Source organism: Micropterus salmoides, unplaced genomic scaffold (assembly GCF_014851395.1).
Source record: "Micropterus salmoides isolate LMB-PRFRI ecotype aquatic unplaced genomic scaffold, ASM1485139v1 Ms_hic_scaffold_8, whole genome shotgun sequence".
Classification (NCBI taxonomy): Eukaryota; Metazoa; Chordata; class Actinopteri; order Centrarchiformes; family Centrarchidae; genus Micropterus; species Micropterus salmoides.
In genome coordinates, this window is record NW_024044570.1 from 10332467 (window position 1) to 10353850 (window position 21384).

Consider the following 21384-nt stretch of genomic DNA (forward strand, 5'->3'; position numbering starts at 1 on the left):
TGAAATAATTTCATTAACTCCCACTGTTAGATATGTGCAGTTCACACTGCAGTTCAGAATGAGGGAGAAATAAGGAGGGATGGAGAGACTCTCCTCCCCTCTTCCTCCTCCCTCCCCTCTCTCAATCTCTCATCACATACTGCAGCTCCTCCCTCCACCTTGCCCTTCTCCAGATCCCCTCCCTTCCGCTGTGTCTCTCTTTCTCTCTGTCTCCATCCCTCCTTCATTCTCCCTCAATCTTTCAGCCTAGCTGAGACTAACAGACGATACACCCTCCCTGTGTGTGTGTGTGTGTGTGTGTGTGCATGCGGCTTGCCGTGTGAACCACATGTGTCACTGTGTATACACATGTGGCTTCGCAACTGACGGGAAGGACTCATGAAGTGCTGTGGACTTGGATATCAGATCCTTCTCCTTATGCATATTTACCACATTTTTTAACAACACTCCAAATCCTCTATTAAAGAATCTCATTTTCCACCTCTCGGGGCAGCATCTTGATGGAATCTTCAATCCTTCCCCCAGTATCTTGGATTTAATGAGCAGCCTCCGTATGAAGAAAGCAATTTCTGGATTCCCTTCGTTACAGCTCTGGTAAGGATATCTCTCTCTTGTCTCCTTCTCGCTCTCACTCTCACTCTTGTTCTTTATATCCGTCACCTTTTCTTGCACTTCCTGCCTGATTTACTTCTCATAACATATTGACAGGTGCTAGCGATACACATTATGGGATAGGGGAGCAGAGATATAAAGCAAAGGAAGCTATTTAGGACATGGAGAGAGGGGGGAAATGAGGGCTGATGGGCTGGCTGGGGAGTGTGAGAGAGTGTAGGGAAAGAAGCAGGGAACAGAAATGTGTGCCGACACCAGCGCCGTTGCTAATGCTGTCAGAGGCTAGAGAGAAAAATGCTCCACTTGGTACTTGCTATTGATCTGCTGTTATTTTCAGCTCCTATCCCTTAGATACAACTTTGCATGGTCGCCCTGACAGTAAAAGTATGGGGTTTGGGAATTTGTTAATGCTGACATAAAGGTACTTTGTCATAATAAGGAGGTAAATCCTAATTCTGAAGGTGGATGTGCATTACAAATGGCTGAATTTAACATACTTGTGTGTGCTGCCTTCCGTTCAGAGCATGGAAGGACAGCATGAGAATGTGTGAATTATGTTTGTATGCAATGTGTGCATGCTAGGTGTGCTTATGTAGGTGTGATGCGACAAGGTGGGACTTCCTTTTTAGGATGCTTGCCTGCATACTTACACATATTCTCGTAGAGACCTCCTCAGCTGAAGTGGGGGGAGCTTCCCACCATGTTGATTTGTCTGATTACCTGATGGGGCCTTTTGACAACAGCTTTGACTTGTAAAGAGGACGTCAGACACTGATTTGAGATGGCTAACTTGCAGATGTGTTTAGAAAGTCATTTAATTACATGTAGTTTTACTGTTTGTTATCATTCTTATCTGTAGGAATATAAAACCGCTAGTCACATATTGATGAAGATGCCATCTTTATTTCACTTCACTCTCTCAGATGGAAGCATTAGGTAAAGTTGATGTTGCTATTTTGGTCCCCTTTGCATTGTGGATGAGCTTCTTTCCTTTTATCTTAACTGATGTCTCGTTATTAATTCCTGTTCTTCCAATCTCTCTCTTGTCTCTATGAGCTCTACAGGGAGAGGAGTAAAGAGAGATTGTTAGAAGGGAGAGAGTGAGAGATGCTTGAATACAAGAGTGAAAGGAGGAAGCTGGTACTGGTACTGAAAGCGGTGAAGAGAATAGGAGAGAGATGCTAGTGGAAGGTGAAATAGGGAGAGAGCAAAGGAGAGAGAATATATGAATGAATGATTGACAAGAAGCCAGAGACAAGAGGACGAAAGGGACAGAGAAGGAGGTAGTGTGCACTAACAAGCCTCCGAAAGAGCTTTTAGGCAGGCAAACCTCTTTTAAGGGTCAGGCAATTGGTAGGGGGTCAGTTTACACAAACATCCACGCTCTCTGAAGGAAAATATGCCGTAGATAGGCCAGAGCCTGCATCTCACACATGCCAGGCTGAATTTCCTATAAAGGATATCAATATTTATCCCGTTTCACATTTCAGAGAAGAAACCATGATAACACCGGTGGATGGAAAAATAATAAAAGATAAATCAAATTACCCCACCTTGGGTAGACCTTCTGCTTCTTTTTCATTTATAATTCCTTTCCAGCACTTAGGCAAGGTTGGCTGATATTGTTGCATATTGAAATACAGGTGCAGCCATAGTGGTTCGTGTTCATGTATTGCAGAGTTTTAGTATTATATTTGCAATGGTAATTGTGAAACATATATCAGATTAGATTAAATGTAGTGTATTTAAGGGCTTTGTCTCACTTTGTTTTAATTCAGTTTCTACAGCAACAACTGAACAGTCTTAATGAAATCTCAGTAAGGGTTTTAAATAAACAACACAAATCTGACTTCATTTAGTGAAGCTTTTATGAAGGTTTTAGTGCAGATGAAAGATTCAATCAAAAAGTTATCCCAGGATGCACCACCATTAAATCCAGATGCTGATGTATTTTGAACTAGAGGTATTCTGCTAATTGATTGGTTAATTTGGTAAGTATTAAGTGATGTCTCCCTCTTTCCCTCCCAGTCTCCCTTAGGCAAACACACACACACACACACACACCCATGACGTGCCTTAGTGTGGCTAGCAGGAGTCATTCTTACCCTACTCGGCTGCAGTAAAAGCTTGTCATGTAGTGGGTGACTTGCATCCAAGGGTGACTCAGAGTGCACATGAATGCCTCTCCACACACAGTAAGCACTGATACTGCCCATCGCCAAATGAGAAGTTAACAACTAATTTTTCCTCAACCTCCAAGGCAATTATTCTCAAGGCCGTAAAAGCGAATAATGGTTATTACCGATATGGTTTCATGATTTACCATGATGCATGAAATGAAGTTGGCAAATTTGTTCCAGCAATTCACAGCTAATGGTGTCCATAGTGGTGGACCAGCATTGAAAAGTTGTGTGGATATGGGCTTCCCATCCCAGTGTACTGTATTGCTAGACAATATTTAACAATTGGTAGATGTAAAAAAAAAACACTATTTCGATAACTGATTTACCAGTCATCTTCCTTTTACTTATACCCCATCAAAACAATTCATAACCCAGGTTTCATTCCGAAATGTAAAACATAATAACACTAAAATGTTTAAGAGTAAATTCAATTAAAGTTTTAATACACCTTCTGGATAGAGGCTGTCTATGACTTAAAAGGGATGAAGGATTAGCTGATTGCCAATTATGGATCCAAAATCCAGATCAACCTTTTTTCTTTTTTTTTTTACTCAAAACGAAGGAGCAGCAAAATTATTTTTTGATTGAATTATATTGATGTATTACCCTATTGCTCTCATGGATGTAAACTGGGCAATAAAATTAATAAACACCTTTCAATATAATGTAGTCCAGTGCAATTTGCATTTACAGTAACCACTGCCTAACAAATGACAATATAGTAGAATAAACTCTCAGTGTTGTCACAATGCTTGTCAAAGAGAGGTGTAACCCAGTACATAATTGAGCCCTGTAATTTTATTTTATTTGCTTTATTTTCCAATATTATTTTCTGTTTGGAAGAATAATCTGTCAATTAAAGACACTCTGTTCAGTAATGTTTCCTATTGGTTATATCAGGCAAGGCAGGCTTCTGATTGGTTAGGGTAGATAAGTCCCTCCCCTCCAGGCATCAGGCCGAGTGAGAGAGGCAGTACGAGCAGACGAGTGCTACATAATGTGAGAAGTAATAAGATGAGTAAAATGTTAATTGTGGTAAATAATTCTGTCATAAGCGCTAAGTATTCACTGAGACGACAGCTGTGTGAAGTGAATGAGTTGTCCAACAGACCAGTAAGCCAGGAATTAATCGCTTTTGGCCATGTCTTGGTGAGTTAACCAAACTACGACTTGAACTAGCACAGCTAACCATGTAGCCACGTTGTCTGCCGACGCATGGTCCGCAGATGCCTGTGGTTTCCCTGTTGATATGTGAACTTGACACTGTGTGCATTTAAAGTTTTAATTAATGTCGCCTATTTGTGCCTTGTAGATGGATACAGAAACATGAAGTATGAGTTGACATAATTTCTTTTACTTTGATGATATTGTCATTTACTTTTGTATATATAATACTTCTGTATTATGGTTGCACTGATGAGTACAGCTAGTGTTAATATTAAAGGGCAGCATGTTTTAAGAATATTAAATGTGTGTATTTAAGCTTGAAGACAGTGAAATGTGTGAAAAATGTGATGTTAATTCATTTCATTTAAAAAAAGGGGAAGGAATCATAATCCATGTGGTTAAAATAGCAATAAGGACATTTCATTTAAATACTACTATGTAAGAGTAGTGTTGGCCATAGTGTATTTGAATTTTTGTGATTGCTGTGTAGTAATAGCCTAATAGCCTATACAGGCTAGGTTTTTGAGATCCTGTGAAAACACCCTTAGATTTGGATTCTCCTTTATGGAGATGGCGAGCCACCCCTGAACCTGATCAACTTCTTAACGCAAAGAGCTGGACCTAGATCACCTTTTGGCCTTGTGGAGAACATCCATCTCTTCATTTTCACCCAGAGAGCTCCAGTGTGGTAGGAGGTTGAAGCTGCTAATCTCACGAGTACTCAAACTGAATTTGACTTGACTGACTGTTTGACTGAATCTAACTGAACTTAAAGGAACTTACCTGAAATTAAAGGATCTTACTGGAACTTAAAGGAGCCTAAGTAGAATTGAAAGGACAGGACGAAGGAGCCCACACGGTAGTTACGCTTTAATCTTGAAAAGTTGCATAGCTGTCTCTATTTGTTAGTCACTGTAACTTATGCTGTACATTTCCAGTATTCCAGAGTCTAATTGTTGACCCTGTTCTCTCTGCTCGCCCGCCATTCAGCGGTCTTGTGTATAGTTTTGCATGCATGCCGTTCGGCCGATAGCTGCATGCACATCGCGGTTCCTTGTGGGTCTATTTCAAGTAGCCTACTATTTAAAAACGATGTAATATTCTTTGTTTGATCAGTGGTGATAAATGATCCGAATGCCCTGCGAGGTGCGGACAACTCTGCACAACAATGGTGAAGTTAAGGCTCCATCTCTATAGCAAGTTCCTCTTCTGCCACTTCACACTCACACACACACATACATGCTACGCCTACACATTTCCCCTACCTTGAGGGTTAGGGTTACAATTCTGGATTTATTCACGCACTTTAAAAAGCATTTATTAAAAGCTTTTTTCATTTCTCATTTTTTTATTTACAGCATTAAATGTTGAAATGTATATTGTAATAGGCTGTATATTAACTTATTGAGAGAAAACTGGTAGTTCTATGTAAAATCAGACGTTGAGCAACCCCCATATCGCTAAAATGGAATGATGATGAGATTGACAGTCGAATAAGGCTCCGCCCATCGAAGCATCGAATCTTCGACTACTTGGGGTCAACCCTATCTCAGACAAAAGAAAATCAGCCTGAATAGCATGAGTCTTCAAGTTTTCAAAAGTGATTGATAAATAAAAATCCTGTAATAACAAATCTCTTCACCAACCTGGGATTTCAGCTGGCGGAGACTGAATAGATCTATCTGCAATCAGTTGTAGTATATCCCGCTTTTTATTAGACATAAAATATAATCAGCATTCCACATCACAGACATATTATTTTATCAAACACTGAAAAAGATGAGTCAGTAGTTCACTTAATAAATTTGCCACAAAATTTACCATGTTATTTTTTTTATAGAATCAGCACCTCGCACCACACTCACATGCATTCACATGCACTCATATTTGGGATTGGTCAAATACAACTGTAATTTGCAGCCATGGTTAAGAACGTTATTCTGCAGATACTCATGAAGGATGAGAGAGCAATATTTGTTCACTTCCCCTGCCTAGTTTTTTCCGTCTGGCTGAGTGAATCTAAATGGTATAAATTGGAAATTGTATAAATAATTCAGGAACAGCTTTTATCTTCTGTATTTGGATGCATTACTAGGCCAACACAATAGAGAGTTTTGTATCGGAAAGGATTCACCCCTCTCTGACCTTTTGTGTTCTACAAAATCAAATCAGATGCCTCCTTTGGTGCCCTAGTTTTCATTTGAGATACATTGCCTCTATGGAGAATTCCTTCAAGTGCAAATAAAATGTTACTCAGATTTTTTTTTCTTGTTCTTCATGATGAAATAGTGCAAAGGGTAATAAATCCTCATTCATTTGTTCATTTGTTCATTCATTCAGGGGCTAGACTACTACTAGTTGTTTTGTTATTCATGTGACATACAATATCTCTGACACCACTGATTAAATTAAAGTGAACTTTGAAATGACGGCTTTTGCCACTGCACTGCAACATTTTCAGAATTACATTGAGTGGCCTCACAGAGTGCAACAGTTACAATGTAATTCTGATTGGCCAATATGACTCCTACATTATATATAAAGGAAGACAAGACTAATTTAATTAACAAATTCACTAATTCAGATCGGCACCAGAAATGTCATCCTAGAGAAGTGGGAAGCCGTTATTTATATATAGTACTTTTACATAGTTGAGTGGTGTAGAAAACATTTGTGCTTCCATTTCACTATATAATTCATAATTCACTAAGTCCATATCAAGTAAACATCAAAAGTATCACACAAAGTAAGTAGAGACACAGCAAAATACCGGAACCCTTCTCTATTTGAGGACATACACTGAAGAGTTTGCTACGAAAATTAAAAGTGTACACAGGCAAAATCAAATTATCATCAAAACTTGAAATCTTTTTTGCAATACTCAATAATAAGAACTGCAATGTGAATAAACCTGTTTCCAAATTCATCATCATCATTATATTCAATCCAGTTATGAATAATTAACTAATTTAATCTCTCTTTAATGAAACCTTGCCTCTATTTAAAAAATGACTTGCTTACTGTAATTGCTGGGACACAACACAGTACGGGTTTTATTGATCATAATGCGGGGAGGGTTTCTTGAAAATGCACTTTGATGCACGTGAATAATATAGATCCATACTTCCTGTACTGTATATACATATACAGCATGTTCATTAAAATTATGCTGGGAAAAAGAAAGCATCAACTTTCTTTCTTCCACGTTACACAGCAAAATACAGTTTGACACTAAACCACAGCCAAGGGAAACTGTTTCCAACAGAGTTTCACTCCCTCTGAGTGACATACATGTGTGCAATGAGGAGTGAAACACAGCTGAAGAAAACCCATCAAAAAGCTCTTCTAAGAGTTATATACGTTTCTTTCTGCCCAAACCCAAGGAGATGGCCTTATTGTGTCAAAACACATTTCAATGTCAATTTACAAAAACTGTAGCCATTTGTCCCAATTATTAGTTTTGTCAAAATTGTTTGTGTTAGTCCATTACCAGCACTTGAAATTATAATACTTCGGTGTTGAATAGATTGTCTTTTATTGCTGCAACACTCAAAGCTGGGGAAGGTCAGATCGGAGAAATCACAAATGTTTGCCCAGATGCTCATGTTTTTTTTTTGATAGATGTGAGTGAAGAGATTGTGTATTGTTTTAAGCTGCTAGTCTTCAACATGTAAAGCTGTAGCCCAATATTAATAGTAATAATATAATAATAATTAATAATAATAATACCTCTTGATATTTATAGTAAATCTGTATTTTACTTTAAGACAGCAAACTGCATATAACATTTAATCATACTGGGGTAAACTTGGGTTAACTTCCTGCTCAGTTACAGATTTTATACTTAAAGTGTTTTGTTCAATAGTTGATAAGTAACAGATATTTTATCGTAATTATATTTAATATTAAGACCATGATACTTTGTTTAACCCGCAATCAATTTGCATTAGTAATAAAGTGTGGGACAACACTTCAGAAGCAATTTCTCAGACCTGTTCTTGCATCTGTGAGTGCTGGAGATTGTCACACCTGATAAGAGAGAATACAATGTGCCACTTGATCCAATATCAATATGTGGTCCAGGACATTTTTCACAGTCTTCACGGGTTATCTATTTTAGAAAACTGTCAGCCTTAATGTGTGAAGAAAATTGAGACCACTTTTATGCAGGATCCCTGTGCATACAGCCTTTGAAAATGATAAATGTCAGTGAGTCAGCATGATGACGTACAAACGCTCATTATTAAAATATTGCATTCTAGGCTGGTTGACAGCACTTTTTAATATTGAAATTGGTCCTACCCCCTCCACCCATGCACAAACACACACATTCACAGTTGGAGGTAAATAAAAAAAAAAAAAGCCCATTTAGTTGAGACCTCTCCGTTGCCCCCCAGCGTGTGTGTTACTCTGATGCCCTGGAACACACACTCCTTACAAATACTGGCGTGTGACTAATATTTCAAAAGCTGTAACACTCACAGCTTGCTTGCAAACATGCTAAAAAAGATATAATTAAACCATAAAGTAGTAAGCATTTATTTGTTTTAGATTAATTTCAGGCTCAAAGCAGCCGGTCTATTACATAAGCACAGCTGGGTGAGAGGTGCCTCTTTCACGAACATCATTCCTGGATCATTTCCCAGTCCTGACTGTACTGAAGTCTCCTCTACTGTATGATCAGCGTCAGTTGGAAGTGAAAACTCAGGCTAAAGTAAGCTGCCAATATCTTAAATTATCATGGATGATGCACCCAGGGCTCTATTTTTGGATCCACCAACCCATTCTCACTCTCCGACTCATCACATAAGGACGCATGGTCAAGACCCATCGGCATCAGTTTGTAACGCCCTAGGTATCCCGATAGCTTCATAGTTCAACGCAGTAACGCAATGCAGCAAGATAAAAGTAGGTGTATGATATCTAATACAAAAGACTGAGTAAGGAGGTGGTTGGGGTAGATGGAGGGCCAGAACCCAGACTTTGAACCAGGAGACCGGGGTTCGTGTCCTATGTGAAACAAAAAGTCAACATTAAATATTTTCATTTAAGTTACGCGAGTTACGTAAATTGTGTAATTTATGCAAGTGACGTTAGTTAAGTTACGTGTTAACTGACGTACATAGTTATTTTAAACCAAACCATGATCTTTTCCTAACCTTAACCAAGTAGTTTTGTTGCCTAAACCTAAACAAGTACTTTTTGTGCCTAACTTTTCGCAACTTTAATGACGTGCCGTTGTAAAATGTTGATGTTTCGAAACGCTAGCGTTTTATTTTGAAAGTGTAACCAGACGTTGCATATTTATTGTTTCCAACTTTATCGGACGTTGCATATTTGTTGTTTCTAAGCGTTGCTAACTTGACCGCAGAGCCTCCCGACTCATCAATTTGTGAACATGTTGGATCCACACATTGGGGTGTTCATTTTTTCTACTATTATTACACGGCAAGGCCAGGTCATGTAGCGACACTTATTTGGCACAGTCAGCCCAAAAGGGGGTCCAAGGAATTGGATGGCTTTGAAAATTACACATAAACACATTATTGTTGTCTGTAACGTGATGAATGTGTCTTCACTTTCACAGTCAAATGAGCATGCATGTTAGCTTTTCAAGCCACTGAGCCGGCAGTATGTTACTGCAAAAAGAGAAAGAAACAAAGGCGGCCTATACTCTAACACCTTTGCCACAGTTTTGTTTTGAAAATTGCTCTAAGATATCTGCCCTGGTACCATAGAAATGATCAAAGCATCCCTGACTTCATTGAAATAGGACTGCTGTAACAAAAAAAATTACCTGGCCACCACACCACAGAAACACAGTCTATCGTTTCCAGAGCTTAGGTTGATATTCAGCAAAAAAATGCAAATGCAGCAGATGTAAAAAAGAAAAAGCCAGCTGGTCTGCATAACTGTCACAGAGTATGTGAATTTTAACAGGAAGCAGGCCATCCAGGGTTTTATGTGATAGGGAGAGCATCTTACCTTGTCATCATTAGTATGCTGGTCAGATTTTGTGCACTCTCATCTTGGTTGGCCACTTCCCCATCTTAAATTATGTTTTGCCTTTTTGTACATGGCAGTCTCTTTCAGCAAACTGATGTCCAGGTTTAAATAAATAAACAAAGATCCTTACATATAAATGCTAATGAGCACATTCTAAAAGAGCACTTTTTAAGTGTCAAGGAAAAAGAACAGGGGCTTTGGCCTTGTGCCTTTCATTTGGTTCATTTGCTGAATCCTGCTGATAATTCAGCTAAATATATCATCCTTTTATTCATATAATTATACTGGAACCGGCCAGTGGACACAGTGACTCAAAATATGTTCAAATGTTCTTTAAAATATTGTAGTAGACCTAAATTTATTAGTTATGCATTTTAATAAATTTATGAGAATTGATACCCAATTATGAATTAAAATTCATAAAATCAGAATTTCCTCGTTAAGGGCACCACCGGAGTTGTTATAATCCTAGAGTCTCCGGACCTCTAGGTAGTTTTGAATAATTATACAATTATTACTAGTGATCAGTTAGTTAATAATCGCTCAATTATCTTAAATCAGTCAGTCAGTCTCATATCTAAAGGGTCAATTCTCTTGGCAGGAACTATAAATAGGCAACACACACAGCTCTTGATTATATTACAGTGAATTTATTCTCTAACTAAGGTGATAAAAAGATGGTTGGATACAGGGAACATAAACATTTGCTGAACAATGAGCTTGGAGGTTCGGTTGTGGGAAGCATTTGACTCATATGGCATAGAAGAGCTAATGAGAGTAAACTAATGTCATAATTTAGGAGTTAAAATGGACATCTGATCACAGAACGTGTGTTAAGTCTTACTGCTTGTCGACGGCCTGCTTTCGGCCTGTTGCACGGGTCCCACGCTAGCTGCCGATCCTGGCTTTTTGCTAGGGATTCCCCAGGGTTCTCACTTCACGTGTGTAGCTTCAAGCGAACAAAGGCCTGTTTGTTTCGCTGGTCGACTGAGGGCGTTGCCTGGCGCGGCACGCCGGCGCGTGCCGAAGCGTCCAGAGAGCAGAACAGAGTGGAAGAGAGCCAACAGCGAAGCGAAGAGAGAGAGAGAGCGAGGTCGCGTGTCGCTCTTTTGTTGTCTGGGGCGTGGTTCCCCAGGGGGCGTCTCAGGTTTCCCCAAGGGACTGCCTTTCTAAACTTAATGTTTGAAGAAAAGAAATCTATTTGCACGTATTATAATCAAACATTTTCCACAATCGAACCTCAATGGTTGAACGGTTGTACTGTTCTAAGCATTTGGTAACAGGAAACAATTGTCACATTATTGGTTAGGATATTTATACATTTAACGGCATTTCCGATGAGGGCATGTAATACTTATTTCGTCCACTTGGGGGAGCTCAGGTTACATGAGGAAAGCTTGGATTACATTAGATGAAGGAGTGTCTTGCTGAAAATAAAAACACTGCACAAGTAACTTCTTTTCAGCACTAATAAACAACAGATAGCAACAACAGTTAACATAACTACTCAAATTGAGGCAAACATATTCAGGTAACTAAAGATTTAATTAAATTGAATTAGATGCGTTGAGTCTTTTGGAGACTGCAGTCCTTTTACATTGAAAGTTCAGCTGTCCTGGACAATGTCACACTTAGGTGAGACAAGGAATATCCCTTTGATGTGGTAATAAAACAAAGAATAAGGTCAGTTGCCACGGAAACGTGTGTGGGGGGCCAGTTTTGATAGGCTGTTCAGGGAGATGCCAATGGCTGGCTCGTGTCCCTTTGTCAGTTTAACAGTCAGGCCCCGCGTTATCAGCTTCGGAATCAAAAAGGTGCCAGTTTTATGGTCGGGATAGCACTTAGAGAAAGCAACTTTGACCCCTCCCCTTCTTCTCTGGGGAGGAGAAAGGAATTTAGGGTAGCTCCACATTTATTCCATGTAAAATGCACAAATCCACACCGTTGTTCACTACAATATTATAGACATTGCATTTTGTGTGTTTTGTATTGCATCCTTTCCAACTCATGACAAAGGTTTTTATACTGTGAGTCATCTCTTCATTCTTCAAGATCAGTTTCTTGTTCATCCATGACCAGGTACCAAAATAGTTTTGGAAAACTTTTAGTTGTCTGATGCGTCTAGACCACCCACACACATGTTTTCACTCGCTGTGTCTGATTAGATCTCTCTTCAGGATTGTGTGGGTGTGTAAAGATGTGCTTGTTTCACACCTCCCTCACTCTCCTGTTAGTTTTGTTGCACCTGTTGGGTCAGAACAGCTTCCATCTTTATCAATGTCATTAGTACACCGACTTTGCTCAATCACAATTTCAATCACAGCATAGCTTCAACATTAACAAAAGGCTAATTACTCCCGTTAAAAAATTAAAACGCCTGTGTTAATGTGCGGGTCTGTAATCTCCTCTCAGAAGTCATGCTTGTCATCTCTTTTTTCAGCAATTTTGGCTTTAAATCCATGAGACTCATGATTCAGTAATGTTTCAACAGTATAAATCAGATGTACCTCATTCACCTGATAATAATCTATCATACCAGACATAAGGGAGACTGTAAGAAACATTTTATGACAGACAGTCCAGATTAGTCTGTCATATCCTCCTTTCAGGCTGAGATTTTCGAAACCTCCTTTGGAGGAGGCTCTGGAGAGATTTGCCTGATAGTTTATGCAGTCTGTAGTTGGTACTCACCAATCTAAAATTAGGCTGTATGTATGCAGTTTGTAGTTAGTGAGCAACAACTAAAAGTAGGCTATTTCATCAACAATCTTTTTTATACAGGCGATACATACACTTGTTTTATACGTACAATAGTTGTTCAGGCACTTGATTGCTTCTATCATTTAATATGGTTTGCTTTTACATATGTATACATGCAAACAGTTCATTCTAAAAAGGCTTTTTTTTAAATTCAGGTAATGTACAGCTTTGTTTTTACAGTATGCTGTATGTGTGTGTGTGTGTGGGTTTGTGCATACACTGAATACATGCGTGGTGCATGTTTTGTGCGTAATGGCATATGTTGGTAGCATGTGTTTGTGAATGAGTATCATCACCACCTGGGACAAGTGATCTACATAGAATTACATTAACACGGCATTGCTACTCATCACCTGCTCCAGCAGGGAGTAAATGCTGTCAGGAGTTGAGAGAGAAGATTATGATGGAAGAGGTTCAGGGAGGAGAAGGCTCCCTGTAGCTGCAGCAATAACGACCTTAAGTGGGCCAGGCTCAGGTGAGATTTCCACACTTAAGCCAAATTGGAAAAGACGCTCAGAGCAGAGAGCTAAGTGGCACTGGTGAGCTAGTGATATATCTGTAAAAGGGTTTGGAAAAGCATTATACCAAGCTGAGATACTTGTAATTCAGAAAAGCATTATGGATCCTATAAGAATTTTAAGAAGTACACAGGTGATGGGCTTTAATGGAACAGGTAATAACCCAGTTTTTTGATAATTGTGATATTGTGTTGTTCACTGAGAAGAGTTATAATAGCAGATTTAGAGACTTAACTCCCCCAATATTAATATTAAGAATGTATTCACCCATAGTACTGTAATATGCTTTGGAAGAAGCATCTGCCATGTCGCTTAAATGGCATATAGTATGCTGTAATTATACCTGAGGTCAAGGCCAGTTAAAGCATTGGTGAAATATTAATAATAATCCACAAATAATTGAAGCTGATGCAATGACTTTATGCATCCCCACTGTGAGAATTCTCTTCATAAGCATAAATCTGTGTTTTTGATTGAAATGAATATATATTAAAAGCAAACACTCTGCTGAATGTATTTCATTAAACAACCCTATAGGGTTACAGAGTTGATGTGGAGGAATGGCCACAGCATATTGTTATTCTGTGAGGCTACCTGCTCAGCTGTCTAAACCAAAGCCAACATTTAATTTGCAACCAAATTTACTCATTTTACTGCTGTAATCGAAGTGCCCCCTCTTTGCTCTTAATTTGACTTGCAGTGTATGGGAGGACAAAGCCACGGATTGGTGTGTGTGTGTGTGTAGGAGAGAGTGTGAAATGCAAGTGTATACTTGAAATAAAGTTTCAATGGGAATCCAAGCCTTTAAAGACAACTAGAAGTATTTTGCACTTTACTTCAGCTTCAAAGTGAATGTTGTGGAAAAAGAGGCGCAGACAGTAGACGAAACCCTCAAGGTGTAGACAGAAGTAAAGGGAAGAAAGAAAGGAGTACGATTTTGTCCCGTGATTTGGCAGCTTGTGTCACTTTTAAAATGGTGAAGTGTTCAGTGTTTATATGATAGGGATTGTGGATGTTACCTTTAAGTGACTGGTGTGAAAATAAGTGAAATGTGGGAAAAATGCTGTGGATATATGATCGTTCTTGCCCTATACACATTGGCCTAACTCCTTTTTGACCTTGTTTAAAATTACTAGTTATCTACAAGAGTTTATAGAAATGTTTATCTCAGAGTCTTCAAATGGTTTTGATATCATCTTCAAAACCAGCGCTTTTTTTCAATATTGTTTTCAGTTTGCAGCCAGAAACTGGTTGGAAATTGATTTCCAGAAATTCCTCCTGGGTATTATTTTTTTCTTTGTTGCCAGTTCCTGCCAACTTCTGACTTCTTCAAGGCCAGGCTAATAAATTAATCTTTGTCACACATTTCCACTGAGCACATTGGCTTTTGTTTCATGGCTCTATTATGAAGTATACAAAGAATAGACTGACACAGAAAAATAAAATAATGTAATAAATAATGGCAAAGTGCCATTGTAAATTATGATCTGTTAAAAACAAATCAAAGTAAAAGCAAAATCATGCAAGACTTGGGTCAGATCGTGTCTTGTAAATGTTGCTAATATTCTTGGAGCCAGCTGTTATGTTTAAGCAAAGATCTACAATCTCTCCTGGATTGATGCATTTTTCTTTGATTATCACTGCAGTAAGGGGAAAAGACAATAACACATTTATCTGCAGTCTTTTCCTGTGCATATTGTACTTCCATCTGGAGTTTCTGATAAGATAGAGAGCTAGCAACACAAACACACACACTCAAATCAGCCCCTTTGTATTTACAGCTTTACTTGAATGTTTAAAGCCATCACACATTGTGTGTGCACATTTTATATGCCAAATGCAGTCCTGTTGATAGAAATTAGTATTTCTTCATAATGCATGTAATTTTTCACATTGTTCTCTTTATATACAAATTCTTAATTTATTCCAAATTTTCTGTTATAGAGTACAATTTTGTTTCTGTCAGTTGAAATAGTTTTATTCAGATGCTTTAGATTTAATTTAAGAAAGGGGTTCACATAAGTATTGATACTTGAGTGATACCAAGTCTTCTTTTGAGTATTGATATTAGCATCTGATACCAAAAATATGGATCAACATCATCTTATATCTGTGCATGTGATGTGACCATGCTTCCTGAAAACCATGCATGTTTTTAAGTTGGGAATGAGGGGTTTTAAGACCAAAGATGAGGCTACTTTGTTTTTAGTTGATGACTAAATGATAAACTTTTCCCTGGCAGCATGTAATGTATACTGATTTCTGTTAAGCTAAAATGGTGCTGTGTTGAAGTTGTTCATGACCAGATGTCCCCATGGGGTTTAAATAGTGCTGTACATGTGTCAGTATAACCCTCTACATTCTTATTTACACTGGTTTTCCTTGCTCTATCCAGCCAGTGTTTTCAGCTGCAGTGGCCCAATTTCCATGCACAAATCATAAAAATGTTTCATCTCATCTCATTGGTACTGCAAACAGATGGACTGTCCTCTACCTTGGGGAACCAGTGTTTTCCCCTTCTCAATGTTCATTTTGTTGCTGAAGAGGATTTACTTTTCAGTAAGTTGACATCTCACTCCTGGTCACTTCCTATTTTATAACTTATTTCCACATATCTGTGAAGTAAAATAGGGTTTAGATGTATATTAATTTGAAAGAACAAAGCTTAAGGTTGTTATTAGATTTGATGTAAACAAATTTTTAACTAAAATTTTAATATTTCATGATTCAGTCTGAAATAAGTTTGCCTGTGAATTAGTCACTCCCTATTGAATAAAACACTGCACAATCCTGAGACGCTTTATTAGATTTGTCATCAAATGTAACTTATTATGTAGGATTAATCTTACAAGGACTTTAATTATATTGATGTTTGCACCTTTCTGCTAACTTCAGCAGGTATAAAATGTTAATTATATATAAAAATTATTTTGTCTAACAGATTGTTCTTGTAGCAAGGCTGGCATATCCATGTGTTAATAAGTACATAGGTGTGATTCAAACACAGTGCATGTGTCACTATATGACACAGAAACAACAGCATAACAATAACAATAACTAGACTATATTATATTTACTATGCTTTATGTCAAACAGGAATACAGGATACAACTACAGCTACTGAGCCTAATGGCAGAGCAAGACCCAGTAGACACTGATGAACTTAGTTCTGAATAAAAAGACTGCTAAAGTGATTATGACTGACAAATGCTCAAATCTTTAATAACAGACAAACAAGAGCTTAAGAGACAAAAACTACAAAACCGTTAATAACATAATTTTTCTTTGAATATGTCAACCAGCTTCTTTATGAGTGATCCAAACATGTACATAGAAAAGACTTTTACTGTCTGAGTGTCTTTTTTAGAAATGTCAAAATGTCTCTGTCAACCTGTGCTGGTCCCTTGCTCACCACATCAACATGTATTTGGTCATTTAGGACTGATGGATTCACAGGATAAGTAGTAACTGGAGAGACAGGTGTGGTAGTAAGCAGGATGGTACTGGTCCCCACTTCAGTAGGCATAGGTAGTGTGACATGTGACATGTTCATACGTTGGGTGTTCCTAGAGGCGAATAATTGTTTATTGTTGATGTAGGCCTAAACTTACCAGCATTGTCAGCTTCTTGGATGATACCAAAGATGGAGGTAGAGGTAGAGGCTGATGGACCTGCTATGAAATATAAGATAAGATAAATTGACTGAATTGAAATGAGATCTAGAGGATCTTAAAAGGTTATCATTGTAAGGTAACACCACGTTTATACTCACCAACAGTAGGAGCTGTGTTTACTGACACCTGTGACCATCTTCCAACCATGTTCTTTAAAGCGCTCCTGGAAAGGGGGTGGTGAGAGTAAATTAATGTTGGTCCTCAGTGTAGAGACCAAGCTGGGCATATGTGGATTTGGTCTTTTAAATGCTTTATAACACTGGAGCAGCTCAGCTCCATTAATCATACTATTAAATCGTAAACTATGGTATAATACTAAACCAATTTTATGCAGTTTGTAAAAGTTGTGATGCTAATCACATTTAGCGTGTTAGCATGTTAGCAAGTATGGCATTAGCATTACTAAGGCTAATGTAAGACGTTATGTGCAGATTATCTAAAAATATAGATATTGGAAAATGGAGCCTGTGGGCTTAACTTGTTACATACCTTTATCTTCTTGACTCCTCTTTTCTTCGAGGCCCGTCATTTGTCTATTTTCACGTCCAGTCATCTTCTGTTGTCAAACATCATCAGAACCTCTGACTGACCCAGCATAACGTGTAACGTCACAGGGTCAGTCAGGGTCAGAAGTCACAGGGAGGTCCGAGCGAGCTGACCCATCAGGGCAGCTAATTTAAAATATTTATTTATTAGATTTATAATAAAGAACTAAATAAAATAACCACTGGGCTTATTATGACACGTAATAGAGAGAGCTGTATATGATTGTATGTTATTATTTTATGTTTCTTTTTTCAGTATTTTTTTTTTTCACCACTAGCAAGCAGTGACTGTAGGGGGCCTATGCCACCACTAAGGTTGCTTAGTGGCTGGGCCGACTCCACCCCGACGAAACCATTGCTTATTGATACCTCAGGTCAGTGCCCTAAGTTGCTTAGTGTTCTGGTTCTTTTTCCTTGATCGACAACCTCAAAGCCAATCTTTAATATCATAGTCATACATCTCTAGTAAATTTTAACCCAGATGCTAAAATTGAAAGAGTGCAGCATGTAATTACAATACAACTTGTACACAGCTTGTGGTGGCTGGTTAAGTCACACTTAAACATTGTACCATCAGAATTAAAGTTATATCATGATGTTAAACTACTGCATAAATACTAGTTTGTCATTTGCTCTGTCCTTTTATAGCACCATCATCATCACATGGTACATCCTCCACTGTTGAGCAGTTAAAATGTGAGTTTGTTATGGAGAGAGAGGTTTTGAAATTCTATTGGGCAGTGACCTTTCCTCTACCACTCAGTGTACAAGCAAAGTACTCCTTGATTAAACTTCTTACCGACACCTTTAAAATTTGAAATTTACATTTAAAATGTTATTGTTTGTGGAATACACTATGCTGTAAGCACTTCTGTATCCCATTGGGATTTTTCTTCCTAGTCATTGTGCATGCCTGTGTGCCACAGGGAGGTATTAAGTCTGACACTGTAGACACAGTACTGAGGGAGGCTATTTATTTTCAGTAGTTATTAAATATAGCCTTGTTGTTTGTGGGGAATTAGCACATTATGCCATACGTACATAGTAGCAGGTTTCAACATTCGGAGGAAACAATGCACAGGTCACTGTAAACATCCCACAGTTCCCTGTTTTACCTCTGCAATTTACATTTGTGGCCAAAATATTAGACATTTGCTGCAGTTAACTTCAGAATATCAGATTTTGGGATATTTCTAGAAATGTGTTTTTCAAAACTTTCAACTAGTACATTTGACATTTCATTTACATCAAATGAGGCTTTTAAGAGAATGCCCAGTAATAATAATAATATGAATAATAAAGGTTTTTCTTTAGTTTAGGATGTTTTTAGGCGTTGAAAGCGCTAGTCACATGTGTAATTAGGTATGGTTATTAAACCCCACTGGTGTGTGGTAGAGAGCACTCTCTCTGTTAGTGTCTCATGATTTAAAAAGTGAGTGAAGTCTTGCAGGACACTCAGATTCACAGTGAGACTTTTGCAGCTGTGTCCCTCCAATTAGATCACACATTTATATCCTTTTAGTCCCCCCCCCCAAAAAGAAAATCACAGTTTGTCTGCTCCACATAAACCACTAGGAAGAACAAAAAAGATAAAAATACCTTCACAGCATGTCAAAGGCAGACATCATGCTCAAGTTTGAGTCATCTCGCACATCAGAAACTGCATGAACGCACCCATGATTTTCCCTTCTTCTGCTGTATCCCTAAATGCATCTGTCTTTGGTGGTCCTGTCAGTTCCTCAGTATCTCCCTTTGTCTTTGATCTGGAAATGGTTTACAATATCAATTTACCTGCTGTCCAGGTTTTTGCAGGAGTTGTTAACAGCTGCTTAAAACACTCACCAAAGTTGTTTTTATTGATGGTCGCACAGGTGCATGCTAGTCAGTGGGTTGAAGGGAGTCGTTTTAGGGGCAATAAAACAGTTGAAAGAATGACAGTCTGACAAAAGCAATATTTGTCTCATCAAGACAGCTGCATCCTGGACGACCTGATGTGTTTAATGGTGTAACGTTGAAGTTGTGGTTCTAAATGTCAGTTTAAAAATTCTAAATTGTTAGTGAAAAGAATTGTAACTAGGGCCAGAGGCATCATCACGAACACTTATGTCATGTACTAATATTTCTGTGGATTTGCCGGGTCTATGGACATACTGTATAAAGTGGAGTTTACATTCTATAAGTAACAAATATGGTTTAAGGTTGATAATGAATCCTGCTTATTATGGTGATCCCCTTACAGTCATTCTCAGTGTTGGGCAAGCTACTTGGAAAATGTAGTGAGCTAAGCTACTAGACACTCCACATTAAATGAAGTTTCCCTACACAGAAGCTACCCCCCAGTGAAATATAGCAAGCTAAGCTAAAAGTAGCTTAGTTACATCTAAGCTACTTTTAATTTTTTAATATTTAATAGTTAGGTCTGGTGACGCCATATATATATATACGTATATAAACATACTCATACACACAGTATAGGCCTAGTTTATATTGAACTAACTTCATTCCACAGTAGCAATAGAAAATTCTACTGCTTGTCAAAAAGCAAGACATATTTTTAATGAAACATAGGCCTATTGTGTTTTTATTCCTCTTTCTTTAGTTTTTATAATGTCATTTAATTGTTCATTAAGTATATTTTTTATTGTTTATATGTGAATGTGTGCTCTGGCAACATTGCAACCTAAACAACCTAAACATTCATGGCAATAGGCCTGAGAGAAAGAGAGAGAGAGAAATCTCTCATCTCATCTCATGGAAACAGGTTTCTGCCACTACATATCAAAGTTTCATCCTCACTAGAGGAAGAGGTGGCCAGGCTGGACCCTGATCCTTCTCACAAGAGGTGTTACAATAACTATCACAATAGAAAGTAAACGTCTCGGGTAACGTATGTAACCCTTGTTCCCCAAGAAGGGGAACGAGACACTGCATCGGTGACGACACTATGGGAACGCCTCTGGGCGTGGCTGGGCTGAAATCATGAATGAAACTACTCCAATCCTATTGGCGTTGCTAGAACGGTAGCGTGTGACGGCATAACTGGAGGCGTATATAAGCACGCCAGCACACCGGACACATTAGCTCTTTGCTATGAAGCAAGGCACTCCAGGCGGGGCGAGGTTTGGCCCCTTCTCGGGGGACAAGGGTTACATACGTAACCCACAGCATGCAGTAACCCGTAGGCACGACTAAGAGGAGAGCGCACGGGTGCCGGGTGCAGAAGGAAGGTCCAGACTGTAAAACCGGATGAAAGTGTGAGGAGTGGCCCAGCCAGCTGCCTCACACAAATCCTGGAGCAAAGCCCCTATGAGGAGGGCCCTAGAGGCCGCCATGCCTCGAGTAGAGTGCACCCTTACGGCCATAGGTGAAGGTAACCCGCGCAACTGATAGGCCAGGGAATTAGTCTGAACGATCCAGTTACTGATCGTGTGTTTAGAAGCAGGGAGCCCAACCTTGGGGGACCTGAAACACACTAGCAACTGGTCTGCTTTCCTCCACCGGGAGGACCTCAGAGTGAAAATACTCAGCGCTCTGACCAGGCAGAGCAGATGAAGTCTCCCGTCCTCCACCGTCACATGAGGTGGGGGTTGAAACGCCTGCAGCACCGTAGACCCTGCCAACATGGACGGAACCTTAGGGATATAGCCCGGGCAGGGGTGCAGGATGGCTCTGACCCTCCCCGGGGCAAACTACAGGCATTGAGAAGAAACCTGGAGATCCCCCACCCTCCTCAGAGAGGTGATAGCGAGGAGAAGGACATCTTAAGGGTCAGGTGCTTGACCTCAGCCGACTCCAGGGGTTCGAAGGGGGTCTCAGCCAGCACTTTGAGAACCACTGCCAGGTCCCAAGTGAGAACCCTGGAACGAGTCACGGGTCTCATCCTTCGGGCTCCACGGAGGAAGCGCACGACCAGTGGAAG

General features: G+C 39.0%; 1 protein-coding gene across 1 annotated transcript in view; it reads left to right on the forward strand.

Annotated features, from left to right (window-relative positions):
* Positions 1–240: 240 nt before the first annotated feature.
* lingo1a (leucine rich repeat and Ig domain containing 1a) overlaps positions 241–21384 on the forward strand; it is a 148834-nt gene continuing 127690 nt past the window's right edge. The window contains exon 1 of the mRNA XM_038706781.1: positions 241–594. The gene's annotated coding sequence lies outside the window, so the exon portion shown is untranslated. The remainder of the gene's footprint in view (positions 595–21384) is intronic.